This window comes from Chenopodium album, chromosome 11 (assembly GCF_948465745.1).
Source record: "Chenopodium album chromosome 11, dcCheAlbu1.1, whole genome shotgun sequence".
NCBI classification, from domain to species: domain Eukaryota; kingdom Viridiplantae; phylum Streptophyta; class Magnoliopsida; order Caryophyllales; family Amaranthaceae; genus Chenopodium; species Chenopodium album.
Window position 1 is genome coordinate 23,190,344 of NC_137844.1, and position 9,844 is coordinate 23,200,187.

The following is a 9,844-nucleotide window of genomic DNA, read 5'->3' on the forward strand; positions in this document are numbered from 1 at the left end:
TGCCTTTCTCTATTCATAAGTGATTTCAAGACTTTGCATTTCAATAGCCCATTTAAGCATTCTACGGGATGACTCCAAGGTTATCATTGGCCGCTTGAGAGGTTGGTATTTGTAGACCACAACTGGATGTGCCAGGAAGTAAGGCTTCAACTTCTTGACAGCCATGTAACGAGCGAGGCCAAATTTTTCAACCATGGGGTACCATAACTCAACATTGTTGAGTACATGATTAATGAAATAGACCGAGAGCTAAATGCCATCGCTTTCAGCAAATCGGATGACTCCAAGGTTATCATTGGCCGCTTGAGTGGTTGGTATGTATAGACCACAACTGGATGTGCCAGGAAGTAAGGCTTCAACTTCTTGACAGCCATGTAACGAGCGAGGCCAAATTTTTCAACCATGGGGTATCGTAACTCAACATTGTTGAGTACATGGCTAATGAAATAGACCGAGAGCTAAATGCCATCGCTTTCAGCAAGGAGAACGACACTGAGGGCATGATCTAAGATGGCTAAGTACATGTAAAGCGTCTCTTTGTGCTGAGGGCTAACGAGCCTTGGTAAAGATTGTAAATGTTCTTTAAATTTCATAAAAGTCGCCTCAGCATCATCCCCCCATTCAAACCTTGTCTTCTTTATGATTGCTTGGAAGAAATAGAGGCACTTGTCACCTGATCGGCTGAGGAATCTCCCCAAAGCCGCTAGACAACCTGTAAGTTTATGGACTTCCCTTATAGTACAGGGTGAAATCATGTCTATCACCGCTTGTATCTTCTCCCGGTTGGCCTCTATCCCCCTTTGATCAATCAGGAATCCAAGAAACTTCCCAGAATCAACACCAAAGACACACTTCTTGGGATTGAGCATGACCTTGTGCCGCCTGAGTATGCTGAAGGTTTCTCGGAGGTCAGCAAAATGAACCGTCTATTGCTTGGATTTGACTATCATGTCATCAATGTACGCCTCTACATTCCTCCTAATCTGATAATTGAAGACGGTATTAATCATTCGTTGGAAATTAGCAGACGCATTCTTCAAGCCACATGGCATCACAATATAGCAGAATAACCCCTAATCAGTAACGAATGTCGTCTTCTCTTGATCTTTATTCTATAGGGGTATCTGGTGGAAGCCCGAGTAGGCATCCATAAAACTCATCAAGGCATGCTCGGCTGTAGAGTCGACAAGGCTGTCAGTGTAATCTACACACATGCGCCAGGTACTATTTGGCTTCTTTACGAGCACCACGTTTGCAACCCAATCAAGGAAGTTACATGGCTAAATGAACCTAGTGTCTAACAGCTTTTTGACCTCGGTAGCTACCGCCTAACTTCTTTCCTTGCCGTGATTTCTGTTTTTTTTACGGATGGGCTTCTTTTTAGGATCAACGGCGAGTTTGTGGACTGCGAGATCTGGGATAATGCTTGTCATCTCTTCCACTTCAAAGGCAAATATGTCTTTGAATTCCTTCATTAGAAGGTGCAAGTCTGCACCCAACTTTTCAAAAGCAGCCGTCCCAACCTTAATAGTTCGCTCTAAACGACTGTCCTCTAAAGGAATATCAATGTGTTCGTAAGCCGGTTGGGGACGGAGTTCATTTGTCAGTGATTGCTATTTCTTTTCTTTCATCACCTCCACCAGCTGATCAGCTTTTCTTTTCTTTCCGGCTGCTGGTGGGGATGGTTCAAGTCCTTGACATCGTTAAGGTCTATTGGCTCCTTCACATGACCGACTGTTATCTGAGGCTAACATGTGTTAGTTGTTGAGTGGCCCATATTAGACCACTACTAAAATTCGGTTAAATTGCGACCGTTTTTCTACGACCGTCTGAAAAACGGTCGCAAACGACGAAATTTGCGACCGTTTTTGAAGCGGTCGCAATATTACGACTGCTTTGAAAACGGTCGCAATTTTGTGACTGTTTTGCGACCGTTTTTATCTTTTTAGACGGTCGCTGGGATGTTGGAACAATTAAAAATAATTCTAAATTAAAATAGATCGTTTGCGACCGTCAAAGACGGTCGTAAATGTCATAATCTGCGACCGTCACTGAGACGGTCGTAAATTTCAAAATCTGCAACTGTCTAAGACATTCGTAAATGTCATAATCTGCGACCATCACAAAGACGGTCGTAAATTTTATAATTTGCGACCGTCGAAGGCGGTCGTAAATGTCATAATTTGCGACCGTCAAAAGGACGGTCGTAAATGTTATAATTTGCGACCGATTTAACGGTCGCAAAAGGGATTTTTTTTTTTAAAAAAAATTATGCGGTATAAAAAAATTTCTTTGAGCACCATTGAGGGTCTTCGACATATAATAGATGACATGGAGCTTTTTGTCAATTCTTTGACCCAACACACCTCCTATGGCCGTATCACTTGCATCACACATAAGCTCAAATGGCAAATCTCATCTAGGGGCTTGGACAATAGGAGTAGAAGTCAAAGCTTTCTTCAATCTATTAAAAGCTTCCAAACAAGCATCATCAAAGACAAAATCAACATCTTTTTGGAGAAGATCATTTAAAGGCTTAGCAATGAGAGAAAAGTCTTTGATAAACCTTCTATAAAACCCGGCATGACCCAAAAATGATCTTACTCCTTTCACATTAACCGGAGGGGGCAACTTCTCTATCACCTCAATCTTAGCTTTGTCAACTTCAATGCCTTTATGAGAAATCTTATGGCCTAGCACAATCCCTTCTTCCACCATGAAGTGGCATTTTTCCCAATTAAGCACCAAATTGACCTTTTCACATCTCTCAAGACATTTTTCAAGATTTTTGAGGCCATCCTCAAACGAAACACCTCCCACGGAAAAATCATCCATGAAAACTTCCATTTCTTCTTCAAGCATGTCCCCAAAAATGCTCATCATACACCTTTGAAAGGTCGCCGGAGCATTACACAATCCAAAGGGCATTCTTCTATATGCAAAAGTACCATAGGGGCATGTGAAGGTTGTCTTTTCTTGATCCTCGGGATGAATAGGAATTTGAAAGAATCCCGAATATCCATCAAGGAAGCAATAGAATTTGTGCCTAGTCAACCTTTCAAGCATTTGGTCAATAAAAGGGAGAGGGAAGTGATCCTTTTTTGTTGATGTGTTTAGACGTCTATAGTCTATACACATCCTCCAACCGGTGACCGTTCTAGTTGGAATGAGTTCACCTTTCTCATTCTCAACTACGGTCATACCCCCCTTTTTAGGAACGACATGCACGGGGGAGGCCCACCTTGAGCTTGAGATGGGGAATATGATTCCCGCATCCAAAAGCTTGGTGATCTCTTTCTTGACTACTTCTCCCATTTGGGGATGTAGCTTCCTTTGTCGTTCAATAGAAGGTAGGGTGCCCTCCTCAAGTGTTATGTGGTGTGTACAGAAGGCGGGGCTTATGCCTTTAAGATCATCAATTGTGTACCCCAAAGCACCTTGGTGCTTTCTCAAAACACCACATAACGCTTGAGCTTGGCTCTCACTGAAGGATGCACTAACAATAACGGGATATGTAGAATTAGGGCCTAAGAATTAATACCTAAGGTGTGATGGTAGAGGTTTGAGCTCTACCATGGGAACACCTTTACCTTCTTTGGTTGAGGCCACTTGCAAAGCATCTTGACTTGATATCCCCATACAAATTTCTTCTTCACTCCCTGTATTACCTCCATCAAGCAAATCTTCATACAATTGCACTTCCTTGCTTGGGATACCTATATTTTCCTTATTCAACAAAACACACTCAAGAGGATCATTAGATGTGAGCAAGTGCTCATGCATGGAATTCACAATATTATCAAGCACTTCAACTCTCATGCAATTCTCAAAAGAAGAAGAGGGATATTTCATTCCTTCATTGAAATAAAATTCAACTACTTCCTCTCTAATCTTAAGAGAAATCTTAGCACTTTTAACATCTATCATAGCCCCCGATGTAGCAAGGAAAGGTCTACCTAAGATGATAGGTATTGTAGCATCTTCATCCATATCCAACACTACAAAATCAACCGGAATAACAAATTTCCCAACCCTTAAAGGCACATCTTCTACCTTTCCCTTAGGAATCTTGATCGACCTATCGGCTAATTGCAAAGTAATCTTGGAAGGTAGAAGTTCTCCCAGACCTAATCTTCGATAAACCGAATATGGCATAAGGCTAACACTAGCTCCTAAGTCACATAAGGCATTATCAATTTGAGTCTTGTTAATGGCACAAGGGATGGAAAAATTTCCGGGATCCTTCAACTTAGGAGGCATCTTGTTCATGATAATTGCACTACAATGTTCGGTAAGGCTAATTGTCTCCATCATATCACAAGTCCTTTTCCTACTCAAAATCTCCTTAAGGAACTTAGCATAGTTTGGCATTTGTTCAACAACATCGGTGAAAGGAAGAGTTAAATGAAGTTGCTTAAGCATCTCTACAAATTTCCCAAACTGCTCATCCAACTTATATCTATTATATCTTTGGGGATAGGGAAGCCTTGGTTTGCAAACCTCTTTCTCTTTCTCTTTCTCTATCACCTTTTCTACTTGTTCCTCATCAACATTTTCACTCAAAGGACATTCATCACCTTCAACTTCAATGGGATTCTTACTAGTATTCTCTCTAGCAACACTCTTCTTAGGCACACCTCCCTCAAGGACCCTACCACTTCTAGTAACAATGGCATCCATAGGGTTCCTAGAATCTAGGTTAGGTGGAGTCAAAGAAGAAGAGTTTGCATATCCCTTAAACACACTAGTCAATTGAGAAAGTTTTTCACTTAAATCCTTATTATATGCCAACATGTAATTAAACTTCTCTTCATTCAAAGCCATATAAATTTCCAAAGTTTTGGCTTGTTTCTCAATGACACTTTCCGAAAATTCCCTAGAAGAACATGATTGATCATAGGAATTATCACTTGAACTTTGAGCATTTGGAACTAAATCAATTGGGGAACCTCTTTGAAAATTTGCTTGAAAATATCCCCTACATTGATTATTCCAATTACCCCTAGTTTGATTTTGGCTTCTTTGTTGACCATGGTTATCATAACCTTGATTATGATCCCCATGTCTATGGCCATGACCATGACCATTACCATTACAACCATGATGGTTATAGTTACCATGAATCCCTTGGTATCCATGATTTCTACAACCTCCATTTTGGTTATAATCATCATGATTCATATGATAATTCCTATTTCCAACATTCCTTTGAACATCAATTCTCGGTTCACAAGCATGATTATTGATATAATTCACATGTTCCATTTCACTTCCATCACATTCACTACAAGGAACATTTGGGCACATAGAAGCATTATGATCATTCATTCCACATAATTCACAAGGCCAACATTCCACAATCATGCAACAAGAAGAAAGATTAGAGTTAGAGTGAGAAGATGTACCTCTCCCCTTAATTTGGGAGGGAAGAATTGGGGCTTGGGAAGGGGGCTTCTCAAGCTTTTCTTTGAGGGACATAACTTCTTTCCCTAAATCCGCAATCAAAGTAGTCAAATCATTGATGGCACTAAGTTGTTCGATTAAGTAACCCTTGATTGTTGGTTCTCTCTCCACTTCTTGCCAATTCATGTAATGACGAACCACTTCATCAATTGCATCAACCAATTCTTCTTCCGTTTTGTTCATGATTGGGCCTCCGGCTCCGGCATCCAAACTTGCTCTTCCATGAGAACTCAACCCACCATAGAAGATATGTATGATTTGATAGGTAGGAATCCCATGGTGTGGACACTCCCTTTGATAATCCTTAAATCTTTCCCATGCTTCATAGAGACTTTCATTTGGCTTTTGCTTGAACCCTTGAATCAAAGCTCTTGCCTCCGCCGTCTTCTTTTGAGGATAGGAACGGAACAAGAAAGCTTTGGTGACATCATCCTAAGTTCTCAAAGAATTGGGCTTCACTTCCTTATCTAGCCATTCCAAAGATCTTCCTATGAGAGAGAAAGGGAACAACTTAAGGCGAATGATCTCTTGAGATACTCCGTTGACCTTGATTGTGTTACAATATTTTTCAAACTCCTTAAGATTGTTCAATGGGCTCTCATTCTTAGCCCCACTATATTGTCTTCTCTCAATTAGGGTGATCATTGCCGGCCGAATTTCAAAGTCAATTTCCGGTGTTGTAGGTGGAGCTATGCCGCTCTCATACCTATATGCACCGGGCATTCCAAGTTTCTTCAAGGCAACTCTTGTATTTCCTCCCATGGCTTGGGATCTATGCACACAAAACTCAAAGAAAATATAAGTAGCACGGCTACAAGTGTATCCTAAAGTGTAAAATCTTTTTGTATTTTGCAAATAAAGTGAAATAGACTCAACAACAACATGCACTCAAGGCACCATTCCCCGGCAACGGCGCCATTTTGATGGGATAAAGAACGGTAGGTCGTTGGGCTACCACCCCACCCAATCAAACAAAATTTGTAACTCAACTAACCCCTATAAAGTGTAGTGGTAAGTCAAGGTCGAACCCAAAGGAATGGAGGTCGAATGCACAATGCCTAAGTCAAGCTATTCCGAAGTCTAGTAGGGGTTTATAGTAGAAACATAGAGCTAAGCTAGGCAATGCAAAAAGCTTGAACTAATCAAATGCAAAGGTGCTAGGGGAATGGATCCACATGCATCAACAATGAAGTTCAATCAACTTGGGGAATCAACCAATCAAGTCAAGCAATGTGAGGGAAAACCGAAATTGCAACCAAGAGAGTACATCAAGCTATTCTCCTAGAGGTCTAATTAGCGTCAACTACATCAAACACTAGCTAGGAAACATCACAAGATATCTCAACCGAGTAAATGCAAGCCACAAATCAATGGTCCGTATCAATGTGAACTCACAATGCAATCTAGTGTGAATAACAAGGGTGATCAAGCCTAATCAAGCACACACATGCACAAAATCAATCAACCAATTTAATCACATTATCACCTCAATCAATTTCACCCAAATTAATCTCAATTCATCATCAATACGTGCTTCACCACTACCCTAGCAAATAAACTACTCACAATCCATGAAGAACATCAAAATCAAAGCTAAACTAATCATCATTCCCAAATTCATCAATTGAAATCAAATTGAAACCAACAAATTCAATCAAAATCAATCAAACTATCAATTAACCAAATCAAACAACAATACTAATGAAATCAAACATTAAATTGCATTAAAGAGTAAAGAATCCTTACAAACTTGATAGAAATCCAATCAATTGTAGCAATCTTCAATCATCAATCATCAAACCCACATTTTCTCTCTCTAAAAATGCAAAGAACTAGTGTTTTTCTCTCTCTAAAATCTAATCTAATCTAAAAATTTCTCTTCTAGCTCTCCTTCTCTCTCCTAAAAGGAAAGAAATAACTATCAATACAAAGAGGAAGCTAGGATTGACGTCCAAAAGTAAACCCACGCCGGTGCGGGCGCTTGGAGGAGAGAGAGTGACGCGCACGGGAACATACCCAGATAGGTGCGCCCGCACGCACCAGGTGTGCGGCCGCACTCGACATATGTGCGGCCACACACTCCTTGAGTGCGCCCGCACAAAGCTGCAACCTCCTTCTCTTCTTCTTCGTCCTAGCTCATGCGGTGCACACATCCTAGATGATGGTGATGGAGGACAAGGTAGGCAGGAACTTTCTTGAATTTCTTGAAGGAAATAAATCATGAAGAAGGCATGTACAAGACCTTGAAGCATGCTCCTTGGACCCCCCTTTGACTTGAAACTTCTTGCACAAGCTTTAGGCATGAAAATCATGAAGAACCATGGAGAGATGGCTTGGGAATCCTTGGACAATCATTCACAACCTACAATCAAAGGATAAAAATCAAGTAAAAGGGAAAAAATAGCAAGTAAACTAGAAAATACATAAAATAGAGAAACTAACTACAAAAAGCATAAAATGAAGAAAACTAGAATAAAACTAAGGAAAACTAAAGAAAAGAGTAATAAAATGAAATAAAATTCATCCAAAAAGGGACCAAATGAGTGCCATAAATGTCACTCATCAGTAGGTGGAGCAATCCCACTCTCAAGCCAAGAAGCTTTGCAAGCGGCCACATCAAAGGAGGGAAATGGTGTGCCTATGGTAGAGCTCAAACCTGTACCATCACACCTTAGGTATGAGTTCTTGGGCCCTCATTCCACTTACCCCGTGATAGTTAGTGCATCCTTGAGCGTGAGCCAAGCTCAAGCGTTATGTGGTGTTTTGAGAAAGCACCAAGGTGCTTTGGGATACACAATTGATGATCTTAAAGGTATAAGCCCCGCCTTGTGCCAACACCACATAACACTTGAGGAAGGCGCCCTTCCTTCTATTGAACGACAAAGAAAACTACATCCCTAAATGGGAGAGGTAGTAAAGAAGGAGATCACCAAGCTATTGGATGCGGGAATCATATTCCCCATCTCTAGCTCAAGGTGGGTCTCCCCCGTGCATGTCGGTCCAAAGAAGAGGGGCATAACCGTGGTTGAGAATGAGAAGGGTGAGCTCATTCCAACTAGCACGGTCACGGGTTGGCGGATGTGTATAGACTATAGACGTCTAAACACATCCACCAAGAAGGATCACTTTTCTCTTCCATTTATTGATCAAATGCTTGAAAGACTAACAAGGCACAAGTTTTATTGTTTCCTCGATGGATATTCGGGATTCTTCCAAATCCCCATCCACCCCGATGATCAAGAGAAAACTACCTTCACATGTCCTTATGGGACCTTTGCCTATCGAAGAATGCCCTTTGGGTTATGCAATGCACCCGCTACATTATAAAGGTGCATGATGAGTATTTTCGGGGACATGTTGGAGGAGGAAATGGAGGTCTTCATGGATGACTTTTTGGTGGGGGGTGTTTCATTTGAGGAGTGCCTTGTGAACCTTGAGAAGTGTTTGGAAAGATGTGTTAAGGTCAATCTTGTTTTGAATTGGGAGAAATGCCACTTCATGGTGGAGGAGGGTATAGTGCTTGGGCACAAGATTTCAAATAGAGGCATTGAGGTGGATAAGGAAAAAATAGAAGTGATTGAGAAACTTCCACCTCCGGTGAATGTCAAGGGTGTGAGATCGTTCCTTGGTCATGCGGGTTTTTATAGGAGATTCATCAAGGATTTTTCACTTATTGCTAAGCCCCTAAATGACCTTCTTCAAAAGGATGTTGAGTTCATTTTTGATGACAAATGCTTGAAGGCATTTGATAGATTGAAGAAGGCCCTAATCTCCACTCTTATTGTTCAAGCCCCAAGGTGGGATCTTCCTTTTGAATTGATGTGTGATGCGAGTGATTGGGCGATTGGAGGTGTTTTGGGACAACGTGTAGAAAAGAAGCTTCATGTGATTTATTATATGTCCAAGACACTCAATGGGGCTCAAAAGAACTACACAACAACGGAAAAGGAATTTTTAGCAATTGTGCACTCTTTTGAGAAATTCCGTTGTTACTTGTTGGGTTCCAAGACCATAGTCTTCACGGATCACGCGGCCCTCAAGTATCTCTTTGCCAAGAAAGAGTCCAAGCCTAGGTTGAGTTGAGATTGAGATTGGGGACAAGAAGGGTGCGCAGAATGTTGTGGCGGACCATCTTTCTCGCCTTGAGGGTGATCAAATTCATGATGATGGTTCACCAATTGAGGATAGAATGCTTGATGACTTCTTATATGCCATAGAGATGAAGGACCTCCCATGGTATGCTGACTTGGTGAATTTTCTAGCATGTGGGGAGTTTCCACCCTCCTTCTCAAAGAACCAAAGGAAGAAAATCAAAAGGGAGGCAAGACATTACTTGTGGGATGATCCAATCTTATACAAACGAGGGGTTGGTGGCTTACTT

General features: G+C 41.2%; 1 non-coding gene across 1 annotated transcript; it reads left to right on the forward strand.

The window, feature by feature from the left end:
• Positions 1-5,734: 5,734 nt before the first annotated feature.
• On the forward strand, positions 5,735-5,840 carry LOC145569580 (small nucleolar RNA R71). The gene has a single exon (XR_014096171.1). It is a non-coding gene; the product is annotated as a small nucleolar RNA R71 (small nucleolar RNA).
• Positions 5,841-9,844: the final 4,004 nt, after the last annotated feature.